Raw genomic sequence first — 22,421 nt, 5'->3', positions numbered from 1 at the left:
GATGAGGAGGAACTGTCTGAACTCCCTGCCCTGTGACAGACTAGACCAGTCGAGATCAAAGCTACTGTATTAAAATGGCAATGTGAAATAAAAGAGTACTCAGAATGAGTGAATTAGTCATTTTAAGATAAATTGTTCATCAGTGAAGTAATATAAGATTATATTGAATGATGTGTCAAATTCTGTATATGCTTTGGACTCGATAACCTCTTCAACAAAGAAAACATTTGTCAGATTTCTTCAGAATTTGTCACAAAAAAACACAACAACAACTGATGACATGTTTGAAATCTCACAACCCATTTATTCTTTAGTACCAGACAGGTGAGACAGACAGCATCAAATTCTTGAAAAGGCATGCACCCCGTCTCAGTCTCCTTTTTTGAAGAAGATATTTGTTAGGGTATTTTACTTTAAGGGCCATGACAGAAGACGATGGAAGGCAGCTCACAAAATAAGATTACAGGATGACAGAGAGAAGGGTATCCTTGAAAAACTCCAAAATCTGATTCTGGCAGTTGGCTCCTGTTGAATGACAAGTCTGTCTTATTTCCTAATCCAAAACGATAATGAAATCAATGACAAATGTTATCATTTCATTTTATTCAAAAAAAGGCTTTGTTAACCTCATTGTACGAGAAAGTCTTCTCTTGAATGATGCTTTATATTCCAACCAGTGTTGGGGAGTAATTTCCTAAGTGTAATTCAACTAGCAATTTAACTCTATTTTGCAGTAGCTTGCACTCACTCTCTGACTGTTATACAGATCTCACTGCACTGTTATCATCTGACTCCAGAGAGTGATGTGTTCTTGCAGTCATGTTTCTTACCTTTGTATTATGACAATCAGACACTACTTTTTCTAAGTAACTTTAGTTAAACAAACTATATTTCTCTTAAGGGTTTCTTAACTGTAGCTCAACTTCTTCCAGTGTGAAGTACTTGGTAGCTTGATAAACTATATTTTCAAAGTAGCTTTCCCAAAACTGATTTAAAACACACATGAATCAATAGAATTTGTTTGTTTTTCTCATCCAATTGCCTTGGGTCCATTCACTCAAGTCTTCTAATTAAAGCAGTTGGATGCTCTTAAAACAAAGTCTGTTCATAGTAAAGGGCCAGTTTCAGGGAGAGATAACAAACCCATCACTACACTGCCGATACCACCCATTCTTCGCTCTTAGTTGGAAAATACTTAAAAGTGTGTTTCTGCATTCCTGTTTCAGTGAAACTCCTAATTTTGATCGTAGCAAATTGAATGTTTTGACAACAATTGCTTTCTCCAATATTGCCAAGTTAGAAGGAACAAAAATGTTGCACAACTGGCAAAAAAGTGGGGATGTGGTAGCATTGGCTTCTACCACCTCTGTCCACTCTGCCATTCTCCCATTGCTTGCTCATTACAGCTCTTCCTTCGCCCCACAGTCTGTATCCCTGGTATTATTCCTCCCATTGTAAAGAGATATAGCCAAGGTCAGCTGGTCTTGTGCCCGCTCTGTGGTCCCAGTTGCAATAAAACACCTGCAATTTATCCAGGAGGAGCAGCATCTACACATGCTCAAACTACTTTCCTATTAGAGCACTAGCGTGCTGCACTGAATGTAATGCTTTAGGTCTGTGTGTTTGAGTACTCTATCATGCTACACGATACCAGAAATACATTCCATAGAAATGACTCATATCTTCTATTCTTTTGTAGTTTGAGACAATTTAAACAATTGTTCAGGATATAAAATGAGTCATTGTTTTCTGACAGTTTTTTTTTTTTAGAGCCACTGAGTACGTGAAACCTACTCTTGAGTTGAGACCAAGTGGAAAAAAGCTTAGGTACAGAGAAAAAAATATTCTATATATGTGGCATTTCTCAAGATAGAATATCCTAAACACAATTTACAGTATGATTTAAGAGAACTGGAAAATCAACTGCTACACATAAAATTGTATTTGGAGCCATATTGGAATTCCAACATTTCCAAAGTTTATCTTCTTCCATCTGTCTCAGCCCAATATAACAAATACAGTTTCTCTTCCTCTGATAAATATCTCTCCATGCTCTATTTAATTATTCAGGTAGGATATGAGAATACAAACATAAATGAACCATGATCAATGTCTGCCTTCTGTCAAGGTTTCTGAATGAGGCAACACATTGGTAGCTGAGTACTGTAGTGATATATAAATAATAGTAATCATCTTCATTACTTGGATTAACTGAAAGGTATAGTATACATATATATATACACACAGTGGGGAGAACAAGTATTTGATACACTAACGATTTTGCAGGTTTTCCGACTTACAAAATATGTAGAGATCTGTAATTTTTATCATAGGTACACTTCAACCGTGAGAGACGGAATCTAAAACAAAAATCCAGAAAATCACGTTGTATGATTTTTAAGTAAATCCCCATGCATGCATTTTATTGCATGACATAATTATTTGATCACCTACCAACCAGTAAGAATTCCGGCTCTCACATACATGTTAGTTTTTCTTTAAGAAGCCCTCCTGTTCTCCACTCATTACCTGTATTAACTGCACCTTTTTGAACTTGTTACCTGTATAAAAGACACCTGTCCACACACTCAATCAAACAGACTCCAACCTCTCCACAATGGCCAAGACCAGAGAGCTGTGTAAGGACATCATAGATAAAATTGTAGACCTGCACAAGGCTGGGATGGGCTACAGGACAATAGGCAAGCAGCTTGGTGAGAAGGCAACAACTGTTGGCGCAATTATTAGAAAATGGAAGAAGTTCAAGAAGACGGTCAATCACCCTCGGTCTGTGGCTCCATGCAAGATCTCACCTCGTGGGGCATCAATGATCATGAGGAAGGTGAGGGATCAGCCCAGAACTACACGGCAGGACCTGGTCAATGAACTGAAGAGAGCTGGGACCACAGTCTCAAAGAAAACCATTAGAAACACACTACGCAGTCATGGATTAAAATCCTGCAGCGCACGCAAGGTCCCCCTGCTCAAGCCAGCGCATGTCCAGGCCGTCTGAAGTTTGCCAATGACCATCTGGATGATCCAGAGGAGGAATGGGAGAAGGTCATGTGGTCTAATGAGACCAAAAATATAGCTTTTTGGTCTAAACTCCACTCGCCGTGTTTGGAGGAAGAAGAAGGATGAGTATGACCCCAAGAACACCATCCCAACCGTGAAGCATGGAGGTGGAAACATCATTCTTTGGGGATGCTTTTCTGCAAAGGGGACAGGACGACTGCACCGTATTGAGGGGAGGATGGATGGGGCCATGTATCGCGAGATCTTGGCCAACAACCTTCTTCCCTCAGTAAGAGCATTGAAGATGGGTCGTGGCTGGGTCTTCCAGCATGACAACGACCCGAAACACACAGCCACGGCAACTAAGGAGTAAGAAGCATCTCAAGGTCCTGGAGTGGCCTAGCCAGTCTCCAGACCAGAACCCAATAGAAGATCTTTGGAGGGAGGTGAAAGTCCGTATTGCCCAGCGACAGCCCCGAAAGCTGAAGGATCTAGAGAAGGTCTGTATGGAGGAGTGGGCCAAAATCCCTGCTGCAGTGTACACAAACCTGGTTAAGAATTACAGGAAACATATGATCTCTGTAATTGCAAACAAAGATTTCTGTACCAAATATTAAGTTCTGCTTTTCTGATGTATCAAATACTTATGTCATGCAACAAAATGCAAATGAACTACTCAAAAATCATACAATGTTATTTTCAGGATTTTTGTTTTAGATTCCGTCTCTCACAGTTGAGGTGTACCTATGATAACAATTACAGACCTCTACATGCTTTGTAAGTGGGGAAACCTGCAAAATCGGCAGTGTATCAAATACTTGTTCTCCCCATTGTATATATGTATACATACATATACATATATATACACAAACATATATACACACACACACACACACACACACACACACACACACACACACACACACACACACACACACACACACACACACACACACACACTCAACGGTTTTCCTTAATTTTTACATTGTGGAATGTAACAGTGAAGACATCAAAACTATGAAATAACACAAATCATGTAGTAACCAAAAAGTGTATAAATATATATATATATAGAAGTGTATATATTTTATATTTGAGATTCTTCAAAATAGCCACCACCGCTTTGCAAACTCTTGGCATTCTCTCAACCAACTTCATATGGTAATCACCTCGAATGCATTTCAATTAACAGGTTCGCCTTGTTAAAAGTTCATTTGTGGAATTTCTTTCCTCCTTAGTACATTTGAGCCAATCAGTGGTACTATGACAAGGTGGTGGTGGGGCTATTTGGGTAAATGACCAAGTCCATATTATGGTAAGAACAGCTCAAATAAGCAAAGAGAAACGACAGTCCATCATTACTTTAAGACATGGTCAGTCAATCTTGAAATGTCAAGAACTTTTAAAGTTTCTTCAAGCGCAGTCGCAAAAACCATCAAGCCCTATGATGAAATTGGCTCTCATGAGGACCCCCACAGGAAAAGAAGACCCAGAGTTACCTCTGCTGCAGAGGATAAGTTCATTAGAGTTACCAGCCTCAGAATTTTCAGCCCAAATAAATGCTTCAGAGTTCAAGTAACACACACATCTCAACATCAACAAGGACTTGAGTTCCTGTATGTTGTTATGATCACACCACGTCTCGTTAATCATAAGGCATACCCCCCTGCCCCTCTTCTTACCAGAAAGATGCTTGTTTCTATCGGCACGGTGCGTGAAGAAACCAGCTGGCTGCACCGACTCCGTTAGCATCTCTCGAGTGAGCCATGTTTCCGTGAAGCAAAGAAAGTTACAGTCTCTGATGTCTCTCTGGAATGCTACCCTTGCTCGGATTTCATCAACCTTGTTGTCAAGAGACCGGACATTGGCGAGTAGTATGCAAAGGGGGTGGTGCGCGATGTGCCCGTCTCCGGAGCCTGACCAGAAGACCGCCTCGTTTGCCTCTTTTACGACGTCGTTGTTTTGGGTCGCCGGCTGTCATCCAATCCGTTGTCCTGGGTGGAAGGCAGAACACAGGATCCGCTTCAGGAAAGTCATATTCCTGGTCGTAATGATGGTGAGTTGCTCTTATATTTAGTAGTAGGACCGCAGAGTGAAGGAAAAGCAGCCAACAAGTGCTCAGGTTAGGTCGGAACTCCTTCAAGACTTTTGGAAAAGCATTCCAGGTGAAGCTGGTTGAGAGAATGCCAAGCGTGTGCAAAGCTGTCATCAAGGCAAGACTATTTTGAAGAATCTCAAATATAAAACATGTTATGATTTGTTTAACACTTTTGTGGTTACTACATGATTCCATATGTGTTATTTCAACATTTTGATGTCTTCACTATTATTCTACAATGTAGAAAAGAGTCCAAATAAATAAAAACCCTTGAATGAGTAGATGTGTCCAAACTTGACTTATCCAAACTTGACTTGTACGATATATATATATATATATATATCGTACATATACAGTGCATATACAGTGCCTTCAGAAAGTATTCATACCCCTTAACTTATTCCACATTTTGTTGTTACAGACTGAATTCAAAAGGGATCAAATGTATATTTTTTCTCACCCATCTACACACACTATAGGGCAGGGTAGCCTAGTGGTTAGAGTGTTGGACTAAATTAGGTACATATCTGTTGTTCTGCCCCTGAACAGGCAGTTAACCCACTGTTCCTAGGCCGTCATTGAAAATAAGATTTTGTTCTTAACTGACTTGGCTGGTAAAATAGCAAAGTGAAAACATGTTTTTAGACTTTTTTTGAAAATGAAATACAGAAATATCTCATTTACATAAATATTCACACCCCTGAGTCAATACATGTTAGAATCACCTTTGGCAGCTGAGAGTCTTTCTGGGTAAGGCTCTAAGAGCTTTACACACCTGGATTGTACACTATTTGCCCATCATTCTTCAAGCTCAGTCAAATTGGTTGTTGATTATTGCTAGACAATCATTTTCAAATATTGCCATAGACTTATTTTCAAGCAGATTTAAGTCGAAAATGTAACTTTTCCACGCAGGAACAGTCACTGTCTTCTTGGTAAGCAACTCCAGTGTAGATTTGGCCTTGTATTTCAGGTTATTGTCCTGCTGAAAGGTGAATTAATCTCCCAGTGTCTGGTGGAAAGCAGACTGATCCAGGTATTCCTTTAGGAATTTGCCTGCTTAGCTCCATTCCATTTCTTTTTTATCCTGAAAAACTACCCTGTCCTTAATGATTACAATCATACCCATAACATGATGCAGCCACCACTATACTTGAAAATACGGACAGTGGTACTCAGTAATGTGTTGTATTGGATTTTCCCCCAAAAAACACATTGTATTCAGGACAAAAAGTGAATTGCTTTACCACATTGTTTGTGGTATTACATTTGTGCTTTGTTGCAAACAGGATGCATGCTTTGGAATATATATTCTGTGCAGGTTTCCTTCCTTTCACTCTGTCAATTAAGTTAGGATTGTGGAGTAACTACAATGTTGTTGATCCATCCTAATTTTTCTCCTATCACAGCCATTAAACTCTGTAACTGGCCTCATGGTGAATTCCCTGAACTGTTTCCTTCCTCTCCGGCAACTGAGTTCGGAAGGACACCTGCATCTTTGTAGTGACTGGATGTATTGCATCCAAAGTGTAATTAATAACTTCACCATGCTCAAAAGGATATTCAATGTCTGCTTTTTAAAATAGTTTTACCCATCTACCCATAGGTGCCTTTCTTTGCAAGGCTTTGGATAACATCCCTGGTCTTCGTGGTTGAGTCTGTGTTTGAAATTCACTGCTGAACTCAGGGACCTTGCAGATACATTCCCGTTCAAAAGTTTGGGGTAATTTCCTTGTTTTTGAAAGAAAGGCACATTTTTTGTCTATGAAAATAACATTAAAGTGATCAGAAATACGGTGTAGACATTGTAAATGACTACTGTAGCTTGAAACGGCAGATTTTTTAATGGAATATCTACGTGCATAGGCGAGCAGAGGCCCATTATCAGCAACCATCACTCCTGTGTACTCCTGTGCACGTTGTGTTAGCTAATCCAAGTCAATAATTTTAAAAGGCTAATTGATCACTGGAAAACCTTTTTGCAATTATGTTAATGAAGCTGCCACTTGAGAACTTGTGAGGCATCTGTTTCTCAAACCAGACACTCTAAATTACTTGGCCTCTTGCTCAGTTGTGCACCGGGGCCTCCCACTCCTCTTTCTATTCTGGTTAGGGCCAGTTTGCGCTGTTCTGTGAAGGGAAAAGTACACAGCGTTGTACGAGATCTTCAGTTTCCTGGCAATTTCTCGCATGGAATAGCTTTCATTTCTCAGAACAAGAATAGACTGATGAATTTCAGAAGAAAGCTCTTTGTTTCTGGCCATTTTGAGCCTGTAATCGAACCTACAAATGCCAATGCTTCAGATACTCAACTAGTCTAAAGAAGGCCAGTTTTATTGCTTCTTTAATTAGCACAACAGTTTTCAGCTGTGCTATCATGAACGCTAAAGGGTTTTCTAGTGATCAATTAGCCCTTTAAAATGATAAACTTGGATTAGCTAACACTGCATGCTATTGGAACACAGGAGTGATGGTTGCTGATTATGGGCCTCTGTACGCCTATGTAGATATTCCTTTTTTTTAATCAGCCGTTTCCAGCTATAATAGTAATTTACAAAATAAACAATGTCTACACTGTATTTCTGATCAATTTCATGTTATTTAAAAAATACCCCAAAAATGGCTTTTCTTTCAAAAACAAGGACATTTCTAAGTGACCCAAAACGGTTGTATGTGGGGTACAGATGAGGTCATCATTCAAAAATCATGTTAAAGTTGACCTGACAAAAGTTATTTATTTACAGTGCCTTGAAACAGTATTTGCCCCCTTTCTGATTTTCTCTGTTTTTTGCATATTATTCTATATTTTTTTACCCTCTTTTCCTTCCCTACTTTATGATTAAGATCTCGTCTCATCTCTGCAACTCCCCAACGGGCTTGGGAGAGGCAAAGGTCAAGTCATGCGACGTCTGAAACATGACAAACCAAGCCACGCTTCTTAACACCTGTTGGCTTAACCCAGAAGTCAGCTGCACCGATGTGTCGGAGAAAACACTGTTCAACTGACGACCAAAGTCAGCCTGCAGCCCGCTACAATGAGTCACTAGAGTGCGATGAGCCAAGTAAAGCCCCTCCGGCCAAACCCTCCCGCAACCCAGACAACGCTGGGCCAATTGTGTGCCACCCTATGGGACTCTCGGTCATGGCCGGTTGTGACACATCGAACCCCAGGCTGTAGTGACACCGCAACAATGTGATGCAGTGCCTTAGACCGCTGCGCCACTCAGGAAGCCGCTTTTTGCAAATTTTGCAAATGGAATGTTATCAGATCTTCAACCAAAAGCTAATATTAGATAACGGGAACCTGAGTTTACAAATATAAATGTGTGAACAAGTAATTGCCCCCTTATAATCAATAACTGGTTGTGCTGGTTGTTGCAACCAAATTCTTCATGTAGTTGTTGATCAGTTTCTCACATCGCTGTGGAGGAATTTTAGCTCACTCTTGCATGCATAACTGCTCAGTGACATATGTGGGTTTTCAAGCATAAACTGCTTTTTTCAAGTCCTGACACAATATCTCAATTGGGATTAGGTCTGGACTTTGACTAGGCCATTCCAAAATGTCAAATGTGTTGCTTTTTAACACATTTTGGATGACCCAGCTGTTCTTCAGCTTCAGCTCACAGACGGATGGCCTGACATTCTCCTGTAGAATTCTCTGATACAGGGAAGAATTCATGGTTCCTTCTATTAAACCAAGTGGTCCAGGTCCTGAAGCAGTATAGCATCCCAAAACCATCACACGACCACCACCATGCTTGACCGTTGGAATGAGGTTGTCACGTTCTGACCTTAGTTCCTTTGCTTTGTCTTTGTTTTAGTATGGTCAGGGCGTGAGTTGGGGTGGGCAGTCTGTTTGTTTTTCTATGTTGGTTTTTGTGTTCGGCCTAGTATGGTTCTCAATCAGAGGCAGGTGTCGTTAGTTGTCTCTGATTGAGAATCATACTTAGGTAGCCTGGGTTTCACTTTTGTTTGTTTCCGTGTGAGTGTTTTGGCCACACGGTACTGTTTCGTTTAAAAAATATTAAAAAATCATCATGAACACTTACCACGCTGCGCTTTGGTCCGATCCTTACTCCTCCCCAGACGAAGAGGAGGAAATCCGTTACAGAGGTTCTTACAGTGGAATGCAGTGTTAGGTTTTCACCAGACATAATGGGACCATTTTCAACCAAAAAGTGATTAAAGTTTGCCAAAAAACTCCTGGAAGCATCTGGATGATCATCAAGAATCTTTTATGAATGTTCTATGGTCAGATTAGTCAAAAGGATAACTTTTTGGATGACATGGGTCCCATATTTGTGCTCCCGAGTGGCGCAGCGGTCTAAGTTACTGCATTTCAGTGCTAAATGCGTCACTACAGACCCTGGTTCGATTCCAGGCTATATCACAACCGGCCATGATTGTGAGTCCCACAGGGCGGCGGACAATACGCCCAGCATCGTCCTCGTTAGGGTTTGGCTGGGGTAGGCAGTCATTGTAAATAAGAATTTGTTCTGAACTGACTTGTCTAGTTAGATAATAAATAAGTTATGCTTGGCGAAAACCATCACTGCATTCCACAGTAAGAACCTAATACCAACGGTCAAGCATTTTGGTGATGGTTTAGGGATGCTTTGCTGCCTCCACAGTGACGTGAGATACTCAACAACTGCAAGTGTTTGGTTGGAGTCATTGCAGCTAAAGGTGACACAACCAGTTTATTAAGGGCAATTACTTTTTCACACAGGCGTATTGGGTGTTGCACAACTTTGTTTATGAAATAAATTAAATTAGTATGTATTTGTTGTGTTATTTTTTCACTCAGGTTCCCTTTATCTAATATTAGATTTGGTTGAAGATCTGATAACATTCAGTATGAAAAATATGTAAAAGTAAAGAGAATTAGATAACACTTTTACACAGTAAAATCGATTGATCCTCCTGACAAATTCAGCGATTGCTTTGCCATATCTGTCCCGTGAAGCATTCGAGTTGGATAAATGCCTTTCTAAGGACTGCCCCTTTGACGTACCGCTGCAGTGAAGTGATATAAAACGATGTCACGATGCAGCCGAGAACCAGAGGGAGGCGAATAGAAGTTGATTCGACAGAGGACATTTACATGGTCCTAGGAATGGACTCCACAAGTAATTGGTGCAGATGTAACAAGTTGCATTAACACAAAACTGTAATGAACACAATGTGAGACAAAGAGATGGTTTCAAGCACAGGATGCAGCAGGTGTTTATTTGTAAAGGACCACAGGAGGAGAAAAGTAGCAGGGTCCAGGGGCAGGCAGAAGTTCATACACAGGGGGTCCAAAAAGGCAACAGTACAGGCAGGGAAAAGGCTAGTAACGTCATCTGGGAGATCAGGCAATAGGTTGATTACAGGAAATCCAATAGGTTAAGGTACAGGCAGGGAATAGGCAAAAGGCGTTGTTAGTGAGGCAGGCAAAAACTATCATATACGGGAGGATTAAATTACGGGCAAACCAGAGCTCTGACTAGAAGTGTGTCACAAAACAAATAATACCTCGCAAAGAACTGAACTAAATAGTGTGTGATAATGACATACAGGTGTGTGAACAGGTGATCAGAATTCAGGTGATTGGAATCTGGAGAGTGAGCTGCGTTCAGGGGATCTATGTGTTTCAGAGTGTGAGCTGGAAAGTGAGCTGCGTTCAGGGGATCAACATGTTTGAGAGTGCGAGTTGGAAGCAGACTTTACAAAAACTGCATGTGTTGTCCCCGAACCCATATTAACATGATTGTTCTGTACCCCTCTGGATAGTACACAGTATATTATACAGTATGTCTTTCAAAATATCAAATCAAGCAAAACTAAACCCACGTGATGATTAATCAAACTGATGTCCTTATTATTGGAGGCGTGATAGGAATGTGCCCTTTTAATTTACTTATGAATAATAAGTGCCTTTTTCTGTACATCATGCTTCAGGAGTTAGTGTTTTAGTCACAGACACAGAGGATGTTTATACCAACTTGCTGTACTTAATTACAGCACTGTATATTGAAGGACAAAGAAATGATAGAGGCCACAGACAGACAAAGGAGCCAACTTGTCTTTGTCGATTGAAACCCCCCTTGTGACTCCAATACAGACCACACTATTACACTTAATGACAGTTGCTATGGCAACAAAGGCACCACAGCTCCAGGCAATGAGTGGGGGTTCTGGGTACCGGCTTGTTGTGTTCCTCTCTGCTCCCAACTCCTGCTGCTCCTCCTCCCTTTGTGTTTCAAAAGTAACGTCTGATTTGTGATCACACATGGGTTCAAATAGTAGCCTATTTGTTTTCTTTCAAATACTTTGACTGTTTGATTGAACATGCCTGGAGTGAACGATGGGTGTGGGGTTTTTACTTTTGGGACTATTCCATTGTTCCATTTGTTTTGATACATGGTCTATTCAGAGCGCTGTTTATTTCAGTAGTAGTCCTCCCATGTATCGTAGTTTTTGGCCATCCTCACTAACGATGCCTTTTTGCCTTATTACCTGCCAGTACTTTTGCCTATCAGATTTCCTGTCGTCAACCTCTTGCCTGATCTCCTGGACTACATTATTAGCCTTTTCCCTGCCTGTACTGTTACCTTTTTGGAGTCCCTATGTATGACCTTCTGCCTGTCCCTATCCCTGGACCCAGCTACCTGCCTCCTCCTGTGGTCTTTTACTAATAATCACCTGCTGCGCCCTGCGCGCTGCGCTTGAAACCAGCACACTGTCTCCCATCATACTCATTACAATAATATACAGGAGAAAGATCGCTTTAGGGTAAAGATAGCCATGCTACAAGCCCAGCTTCAGACGCAATCGTTAGGCAAGGGTAATTTAAGTGTAGGAAAGGATGAAACGGCGTCTGTGCCACAAATAAGTACAGATAGTAGTATAAATCCCCTCGCACAGTCCCCGCAGCCGGACAACTTTCTCATGGCTTCTTGAAGGAAATGCTGTAGGAATGCTCAACCGGTGTCGCTCATTCAGCCAACAGAAACTTTCAACTGGTTCTCCCCATTAAGCAACTAGTCAGAGGCCGAGGTTTCTCTGGTCTCTCCTCCACCCGTTATGGGGTCTGAGACGCTGAAGCTTCCCACCATTAGCTCTGACAAATTGAATACTCTAGTCATTGGCGACTCCATTACCCGCAGTATTAGACTTAAAAATAATCATCCAGCGATCATAGGCTGTTTACCAGGGGGCGGGGCTACCGACGTTAAGGCTAATCTGAAGATGGTGCTGGTTAAGGCTAAAACTGGCGAGTGTAGAGAGTATAAGGATATTGTTATCCATGTCGGCACCAACGATGTTAGGATGGAACAGTCAGAGGTCATCAAGCGCAACACAGCCTCAGCGTGTAAATCAGCTAAAGATGTGTCGGCATTGAGTAGTTGTCTCTGGACCCCTCCCAGTTAGGGGGAGTGATGAGCACTACAGCAGAGTCTCACATTTAAATCACTGGTTGAAAACTGTTTTCTGTCCCTCCCAAAAGATAGAATTTGTTGATTATTGGCCCGCTTTCTGGGACTCACCCACAAACAGGACCAAGACTGGCCTGCTGAGGAGTGACGGACTCCATCCTAGCTGGGGGGGATGCTCTCATCCTATCTATGAACAGGGCTCTAACTCCCCTAGCTCCACAATGAAATAGGGTGCAGGCCAGGCAGCAGGCTGTTAGCACTAGCACAGTCAGTGTAGTCAGCTCAGCTATCTCCATTGAGACCGTGACCGTGCCTCGATCTAGGTTGGGCAAAACTAAACATCGCGGTGCTCGCCTTAGCAATCTCACTGGAATAAAGACCTCTATTCCTGTCATTATTGAAAGAGATTGTAATATCTTACATCTCAAAATAGGGCTACTAAATGTCAGATCCCTCACTTCCAAGGCAGTTATAGTCAATTAACTAATCACTGATCATAATGTTGATGTGATTGGCCTGACTGAAACATGGCTTAAGCCTGATGAATTTACTGTGTTAAATGAGGCCTCTCCTCCTGGTTACACTAGTGACCATATCCCCTGTGCATCTCGCAAAGGCGGAGGTGTTGCTAACATTTCGATACCAAATTTCAATTTACAAAAAAAAAGAAGACTTTTAGTCTATTGAGCTTCTAGTCAAGAAATCTATGCAGCTTATTCAATCACTTTTTATAGCTAATGTTTACTGGTCTCCTGGGACATATACAGCGTTCCTCACTGAGTTCCTTGAATTCCTATCGGACCTCGTATTCATGGCAGATAATATTCTAATTTTTTGTGACTTTAATATTCACATGGAAAAGTCCATAGACCCACTCCAAAGGGCTTTCAGAGCCATCATCGACTCAGTGGGTTTTGTCCAACATGTCTCTGGACCTACTCACTGTCACAGTCATACTCTGGATCTAGTTTTGTCCCATTGAATAAATGTTGTGGATCTAAATGTTTTTCCTCATTATCCTGGACTATCGGACCACCATTTTATTATGTTTGTAATCGCAACAAATAATCTGCTCAGACCCCATCCAAGGATCATCAAAAGTTGTGCTATAAATTCTCAGACAACCCAAAGATTCCTAGATGCCCTTCAAGACTCCCTCCACCTACCCAAGGACGTCAGAGTACAACAATCAGATAACCACCTAACTGAGGAACTCAATTTAACCTTGCATAATATTCCAGATGCAGCCGCACCCCTAAAAATAAAAAACATTTGTTATAACAAACTAGCTCCCTGGTATACAGAAAATACCGGAGCCCTGAAGCAAGCTTCCAGAAAACTGGAACGGAAATGGCGCTTCACCAAACTGGAGGTCTTCCGACTAGCTTGGAAAGACAGTACAGTGCAGTATCGAAGAGCTTGATCATCCTATTTTTCCAACTTAATTGAGGAGAATAAGAACAATCCAAAATATATTTTTGATATTGTTGCAAAGCTAACTAAAAAAGCAGCATTCCCCAAGAGAGGATGGCTTTCACTTCAGCAGTGAAATTCATTAACTTCTTTGACGAAAAGATTATGATCATTAGACAGCAAATTACGGACTCATCTTTAAATCTGCATATTTCTCCAAAGCTTAGTTGTCCTGAGTCTGCACAACACTGTCTGGACCTAGGATCAAGGGAGACACTCAAGTTTTTTAATACTATATCTCTTGACACATTGATGAAAATAGTCATGGCCTCTAAATCTTCAAGCTGCATACTGGACCCTATTCCAACTAAACTACTGAAAGAGCTGCTTCCTGTATTTGGCCTTCCTATGTTGAACATAATAAATGCCTCTCTATCCACCGGATGTGTACCAAACTCACTAGAAGTGGCAATAAAAACGCCTCTCTTGAAAAAGCCAAACCTTGACCCAGAAAACATAAAAAACTATCGGCCGATATCAAATCTCTCATTCCTCTCAACATTTTTAGAAAAAGCTATTGCACAGCAACTCACTGCCTTCCTGAAGACAAACAATGTATACGAAACACTTCAGTCTGGTTTTAGACCCCATCATAGCACTGAGACTGCACTCGTGAAGGTGGTAAATTACATTTTAATGGCGTCATACCAAGGCTCTACATCTGTCCTCGTGCTCCTAGACCTTAGTACTGCTTTTGATACCATCGGTCACCACATTCCTTTGGAGAGATTGGAAACCCAAATTGGTCTACACGGACAAGTTCTGGCCTAGTTTTGATCTTATCTGTTGGAAAGATATCAGTTTGTCTCTGTGGATGGTTTGTCCTCTGACAAATCAACGGTAAATGTCGGTGTTCCTCAAGGTTCCGTTTTGGGACCTCTATTGTTTTCACAATATATTTTACCTCTTGGGGATGTCTGTCACGTCTGCTCCTGCTCCTCCCCTCCGGCGTGCGAGGTCGCCAGATCCCACCACTGAGAGGTCTAAGGTTGCTACGGTTATTTCTCTGCTGACTGGGCGGGCATTGGAATGTGCTACGGCCGTCTGGGAGAGAGGAGCTTGAGTCTTATGAGGGATTCATGGCTCTGTTTAAATGTATTTTCGATCATCCCGCGGAGGGCAGAGAGGGAGGTGAGCGTCTGCTTCAGCTACAGCAGGGGAATCAGATGGCTGCTGAGTATGCGTTCACCTTCCAGACAGTAAATCAAATCAAAGTTGATTTGTCACATGCGCCGAATACAACAGGTATAGGTAGACCTTACAGTGAAATGCTTACTTACAGGCTCTAACCAATGGTAGCAGCTTCCAGTGGATGGTATGAGCCGGCACTCAGGACGTTATTTAGAAGAGGTCTGTGCGAGGAGGTCCAGGCGGAACTGGCCTGCCGAGATGACAACCTCAACCTGGACACACTCATTGTGATGGCCATCCATCTGGATAACCTCCTCCTGTAGCATTGGCATCTAGATCGCTTCTCTCCCTCCTTCGGCGAGTGTTTGGGATCAGAGCCTGAACCCATGGAGGTAAGGGTCACACGCCCTCCCGCGGCGGAATGAAGCAGACGCATGCAGCTGGGGCTCTGTTTGTACTGTGGCCAGGGAGGGCAAAAGTGCCAGCTGTGTCTGTTACTTCAGAATCGGAGATCCTCTAGAGCAGAGGGACGGTCACGTGATGTTACATCCCCTGGACCAGGAGTGAGTATTCCATTTACTGCTCTTCCTGTTAGACTATTTGTAGTACCCATCACTCTGGCTCCAATGCCCTGTATCTGGATTCCAGCGTCATGGGGAACATTATGGATTAGACCCTTGCCTCCTCTCTCAATATTACTACCTACCCGCTCTTCTCTCCATTTCCAGTTTAAGGTCTCGACTGTTGGCCTCTAGGATCTGGAACCATCACACACATCACCCAACCACTAACCCTCACCATGGAGCCCAATCCCCAGGAAAACATCCCCTTCTTCATCACCTATGCACAAGTTCACAAGATCATCCTCGGCCTACCTTGGCTTCAGCACCATAACATCTCATGGTCGAGGATGAGAATCACCGACTGGTCAGCTGAATGCCGGAAGACCTGCTTTCCTGTCCCCTGTGGGTCCACGCCGGTTGAGAGTCCCGTTTGCCCTCCAGCCCAACATTCCAGGGGAATATCAGGATCTAAGGGAGGTATTCTCCAAGACGCGCGCTATCTGTCTCCCTCCTCATTGCCCCTGGGACTGTGCCATTGACCTGTTTTCCTGTGCTACACCTCATCCACAGATCCAAGTCCACTGCGTCGGCTGGTTTGTTCTTCGTGGCCAAAAAGGAGGGAGGATTACGCCCTTGTATCGATTATCGTGGACTCAATGACATCACCACAAAGTATCGGTACCCTCTCCCGCTGATGCCATCGAGCAGCTCCGCGGGGCCCGGTTCTTCACCAAACTGGACCTGCGGAGTGCCTACAATCTCATTCGCATCCGGGAGAGGGATGAATGGAAGACAGCATTCAGCACGATGTCTGGTCACTACGAGTACTTGGTTATTCCCTTTGGTTTAGCCAATGCTCTGTCAGTGTTCCAGGCATTCGTCAACGAGGTGTTCAGGGACATGCTCGGACGTCAGGGGATTGTGTACATTGATGACATCCTGATCTTCTCGACTAACCTGGAGGATCACATCACTCATGTTTGAGCAGTCCTGGAATGCCTCTTCGCTGATCCCCTGTTCGTCAAGGCGGAGAAGTGCCAATTCCACCAGAGGGCTGTCTCCTTCCTGGGTTACCAAATCAGCCCGCAGGGAGTGAGGAAGGAGGAGAAGAAGGTAGATGCGCTAAGGTCATGGCCAGTCCCATCCACCATCAAGAGGTTACAACGTTTTTGGGGGTTTTCCAACTTTTACCGCTGCTTCATCAGGATCTTCAGTGCCATCACCGCCCCTCACCTGCTCCCTCAAGGGTGGGCCTCGTAGGATGGTTTGGTCTGTCTCCAAAAGCCGATGAGGCCTTTCATCTTCAAGGGGCGTTTTACCTCCGCCACTTGCTAAAACACGCAAACTTTTGTGGTTGAGGCAGACGCATCGGAGGTGGGTGTAGGGGCAGTTTTGTCACAAAGACAGTGACACTGAAATTGGTGCAGGATGTTACGCGGTATGTCAACTCCTGTTCCGTGTGTGCGCAAAACAAGTCCCCCCAGATTGCTCCATCCAGCAGGGAAGCTCCTGCCACTTCCCATGCCTCAGCAACCTTGGTCCCATCTGTCCATTGACTTTGTTACTGATCTTCCCCCTGATGGTTTCACCGTGGTAGTGGATAGATTTTCCAAGTCATGTTGTTTAATCCCTCTTCCTGGTCTCCTACTGCTCTCCAGGTCACTGAGGCACTCTTCCAGGAGGTCTTCCGGCATTATGGCCTTCTGGAGGACATCGTCTCGGACCGTAGCCACCAATTCACACCCAGAGTATGGAGGGCCTTCTTGGAGAAGCTTGGGGTCACGGTTAGTCTCACATCCGGGTATTGGCCTCAGTCTAACAGGTGCAGGTGGAGAGATGAATCAGGAGCTGGGGAGGTTCCTGAGGAGTCACTGTCAGGAGCGGCAGGTGAGTGGGCACATTTCCTTCCTTGGGCAGAGTATGCCCAGAACTCTCTATGTCACTCCTCCACTGGGTTGACCCCCTTCCAGTGTGTGTGTTGGGTTTCCAGCCGGCCCTGGCCCCGTGGACCCCGGGCCAGACCACAGCTCCTGCGGTAGAGGAGTAGTTCAAGCATGCGGAGGTGGTGTGGAACAATGCACACGTGAGACTCCAGCATGCTGTCCATCGTCAGAAGGAGCAGGCAGACCATCACCACAGCGAGACCCCTGCGTCTGGCTCTCTGCCTGCAAGAAACTGAGCCCCCGGTTTGTGGGGCCGTTCAAGGTTCTCCAGAGGGTCAATGAGGTGACATACGGTAGTGACTTGGTAATTGGAACCTGTATCTCACCCTCTTTTCATGTCTCCCTTCTCAGGCCGGTGGTTCCTTGTCCCCTAGTTGATGCTGTCCCCCACGACACCCCCACGCCCCTGGACATCAAGGGGAGCCCGATGTACTTTGTCAAATCCCTACTGGTCTCCCGACATCGTGGGGGTCGGCTCCAGTATCTGGTGGACTGGGAGGGGTATGGCCCTGAGGAGCGGTGTTGGGTTCAGGTGGAGGACATTCTGGACCCCAACATCATCCGTGATTCCCACCTTCGCAGCCCGGATCGACTCCTCGCCCTCGGGGTCATCCCCCTGGTCAGTGTCATACTGCGGCTGGAGCCGCACATCAGAGGGGGGTTACTGTTACTCCTGTCCTGTCTGCTCCTGCTCCTCTCCTTCGGCTTACGACGTTGCCAGAGTACTAACCACCGGTCCTGGGATTCATCAATACGCACATCTGGCACTCATTATTACGTGCACCTATGATTCACACCTGGACTCCATTACCTTCATAATTTCCTCCGCTTTATATGTCACTCTCCCAGGGTCACTCGCTAGTTGGTATTGTTCTTGTGTATTGGTGTTCTGTCTTATGTTAGTGTCGTGTTCTTGGTTTTGTTGTTTTATTAAAACGTTTCACCTGCACCTACTTCCGACTCACCACCCCTCTGCGTTACTCTGGACCCTGATCTCTTTTGATGAACATATCAAGACTGTTTCGACAGCTTTTTTCCATTTAAGTAACATTGCAAAAATCTGAAACTTTCTGTACAAAAATGCAGAAAAATGAATCCATGCTTTTGTCACTTCCAGATTAGACTACTGCAATGCTCTACTTTCCGGCTACCCGTATAAAGCACTAAATAAACTTCAGTTAGTGCTAAACATGGCTGCTAGAATTTTGAATAGAACCAATTTTTAAAAATCATATTACCCCAGTGCTAGCCTCTCTACACTAAGGCTAGGTTTGATTTCAAGGTTTTACTGCTAACCTACAAAGCATTACATGGGCTTGCGCCTATCTTTCTGAGTTGGTCCTGCCGTACATACCTACACGTACGCTTTTGCAGGCCTCCTTATTGCCCCTAGAACTTCTAAGCAAACAGCTGGAGGCAGGGCTTTCTCCTATAGAGCTCCATTTTTATGGAATGGTCTGCCTATCCATGTGAGAGACGCAGACTCGGTCTCGACATTTATAACAGACCATCTCTTCAGTAGGTCCTATGATTGAGTGTAGTCTGGCCCAGGGGTGTGAAGGTGAACAGAAAAGCACTGGAGCGACGAACCACCCTTGCTGTCTCTGCCTGGCCGGTTCCCCTCCCTCCACTGGGATTCTCTTTCTCTAACCCTATTACAGGGGCTGGGTCACTGGCTTACTGGTGCTCCTCCATGCCGTCCCTAGGAGGGGTGTGTCACGTGAGTGGGTTGAGTCTGATGTGGTCTTTCTGTTCGGGTTGGCACCCCCCTCTTGTTCGTGCCATGGGTGAGATCTTCGTGGGGCTATACTCGGCCTTGTCTCAGGGTAGTAAGTTGGTGGTTGAAGATATCCCTTTCGTGGTGTGGGGGCTGTGCTTTGGCCCTGTCCGGGGGTATCGTCTCCAGACTCCTCCGGTCTCAGCCTCCAGTAATTATGCTGCAATAGTTTGTCTCTGGGGCTAGGGTCAGTCTGTTATATCTGGAGTATTTCTCCTGTCTTATCTGGGGGTCATGTGTGAATTTAAGTATGCTCCCTCTAAATGTCTCTCTTTCTCTTCTCTCGGAGGACCTGAGCCCTAGGACCATGCCTCGGGACTACCTGGCCTGATGACTCCTTGCTGTCCCCAGTCCACCTGGTCGTACTGCTGCTCCAGTTTCAACTGTTCTTCCTGCGGCTATGGAACCCTGACCTGTTCACCGGACATTCTACCTTGTTCCGGACCTGCTGTTTTCGACTTTCTCATACTGTCTCGAACTCTGAATGATAGGCTATGAAAAGTCAACTGACATTTATGCCTGAGGTGCTGACCTGTTGCACCCTCTACAACCACTGTGATTATTATTATTTGACCATGCTGGTCATCTATGAATGTTTGAACATCTTGGCCATGTACTGTTATAATCTCCACCCGGCACAGCCAGAAGAGGACTGGCCACCCCTCAGACCCTGGTTCCTCTCTAGGTTTCTTCCTAGGTTCCTGCCTTTCTAGGGAGTTTTTCCCTAGCCACCGTGCTTCTAAATCTGCATTGCTTGCTGTTTGGGGTTTTAGGCTGGGTGTCTGTATAGCACTTTGTGACATCGATGTAAAAAGGGCTTTATAAATTAATTTGATTGATTGCTTAATGTATCGGTTATTTTGATCGATTACACATGTTCTATGACTGAAGATGAGGGCGAGAAAATGTTTCATGGGTGTAATCATATAACTTCTTTATGGTGAAAGAGTGAGGAGTCTGATTCATTTAAACATATGAGGAGTTGGGGATATATTTAAGTACCATATGATTGTGAAGGCTGATATTGTGTGGCTATTGGCACGAGTTATTTGTTAACTTGTAATTGAAACAGAAATCCATTTCCTATACTTATTTTCACTTTCTCCTGGGTAGATGGTGCAATATTCCTTCAAGGAATGTATATGCAATGTGTCATATACTTTGAAACTTAACTCTTAACTGAACTCACACAAACAGTATGTAAAAGATTGGACTAATTCTTCAGGTGTGTGACAAAGCGTCAATTCAGGAGACAATTTCCCCTGCCAATCACCATTGAATCCTATACCCACTCCAAAAACGTTGATAATGTCCGTTTGTACTATTACTGTTACTATTATTGTTACTCTTACTGCTACTATTATTGTTACTCTTACTGTTTATGCTTGATAAATAAGGAAAAAAATTCATGTGTAGATAACAAACTGGACCAGTTTAGCATAATTTTTAATCACGTGTGTTTCGCTCTCCTACTTATTTCACTTTATAACAGACAAAGCAAAATAGTACATTTCAGACTCAGGACAGGTCATTGAACAAGAATTTCTAAGGTAAAATAAACACAATTCCATCCATAACACCAAGACCAAAAAATACAATAATTACACAGAGTTGAGAAAATATCTTGTTTTAATTCTACAAATTTTCCACTTTCTTGGTGGAGCTGTAAAGGGCTGCAGATAGGATGATTGTGTTTGTGCAATCTGAGCAAACATTTTCTTTCTCATGAGCAGAACAGCGTGGCGGATTAGCGGTGTTTCACCGACGCTCAGAAACATAACCACCTCGGCAGATGGATTCTGAATGAACAAGTCAAAACAGTGCAGCCTTGACATACCCCTGAAATCGATAGTGAAGTGTGTGCAATTGTACTAAAATCAGTCATGTTTAACTTGGTTTGGAGCATACAAAGGAGCCAGCAAACCCAGGCAGGAAGATGACAGCACATAGACATTTGATTATTGTCAAGCTTGAGCAGTATGACAGCTCACCTCACCTCTACAATGGTGTGTAATACCATGAGTTTATGGCAGATATCATGCATTTCTAATCATATCATAATGTATTATTGAACTAGTCACTAAAACAGTAAATAAACGCAGGGAATTTAATTCTCTCAGTACAATTTGAGTTCATCATGGAAGATATTATTAGATATGGATTTTCTCTGTAATTGAGCTGTCGGAGAGTTTCGAAAGCTACATTTTCAATGAAAACATCAAATCTTAGACCGCAAAGTCGGATGTCAAAGTGAAAGAGCGTCTCTGCTCCTTTCTCTCAAAATAGAAGCAAAGCTCCAAACCACACCTCCATGCACCTTTGATTTAACTAGGAAAGTCAGTTAAGAAAAAAATCTTATTTTCAAAGCCTAGGAACAGTGGATTAATTGCCTTGTTCAGAACAACAGATTGTTACCTTGTCAGCTCAGGGATTTGAACTTGCAACCCTTTTGGTTACTAGTCCAACGCTCCAACCACTAGGCTACCGGCCACCCCGCAACTTTCAAGGTTCTGACTGTTGATTTATATCAGGAGTGTCAAACTCATTCCATGTATTTGCTTTCAATTAATAACCTTTTAGGGATAGGGGTCAGCATTTTCACTTTGGATGAATTGCGTGCCCATAGTGAACTGCCTCCTACTCTGTCCCAGATGCTAATATATGCATTATCATTACTAGTGGATAGAAAACACTCTGAAGTTTCTAAAACTGTTTGAGTTATGTCTGTGAGTATAACAGAACTCATAGGGCAGGCAAACTTCCAAACAGGAAGTGGAAATTCTGGGGCTGGTTGATTTTCAACTCATCGCCTATTCACATCCAAATAAGATATGGATCTGTTCGCACTTCCTACGCCTTCCACTAGATGTCAACAGTCAGTAGAACGTGGAATGAAGCCTCTAGTGTTATGTGGGACCAGATGGCAGCTATTTGAGTCACTGGTCTGGCAGAATGCCAGTTCCTGGTTACGCGCAGTAGTCATTATATTGTCTTGCG

The sequence above is a fragment of the Oncorhynchus nerka genome, linkage group LG10 (genome assembly GCF_034236695.1).
Source record: "Oncorhynchus nerka isolate Pitt River linkage group LG10, Oner_Uvic_2.0, whole genome shotgun sequence".
Lineage (NCBI taxonomy): Eukaryota > Metazoa > Chordata > Actinopteri > Salmoniformes > Salmonidae > Oncorhynchus > Oncorhynchus nerka.
The sequence above is the reverse complement of the archived record's forward strand: the minus strand, read 5'-3'. Positions refer to the sequence as shown.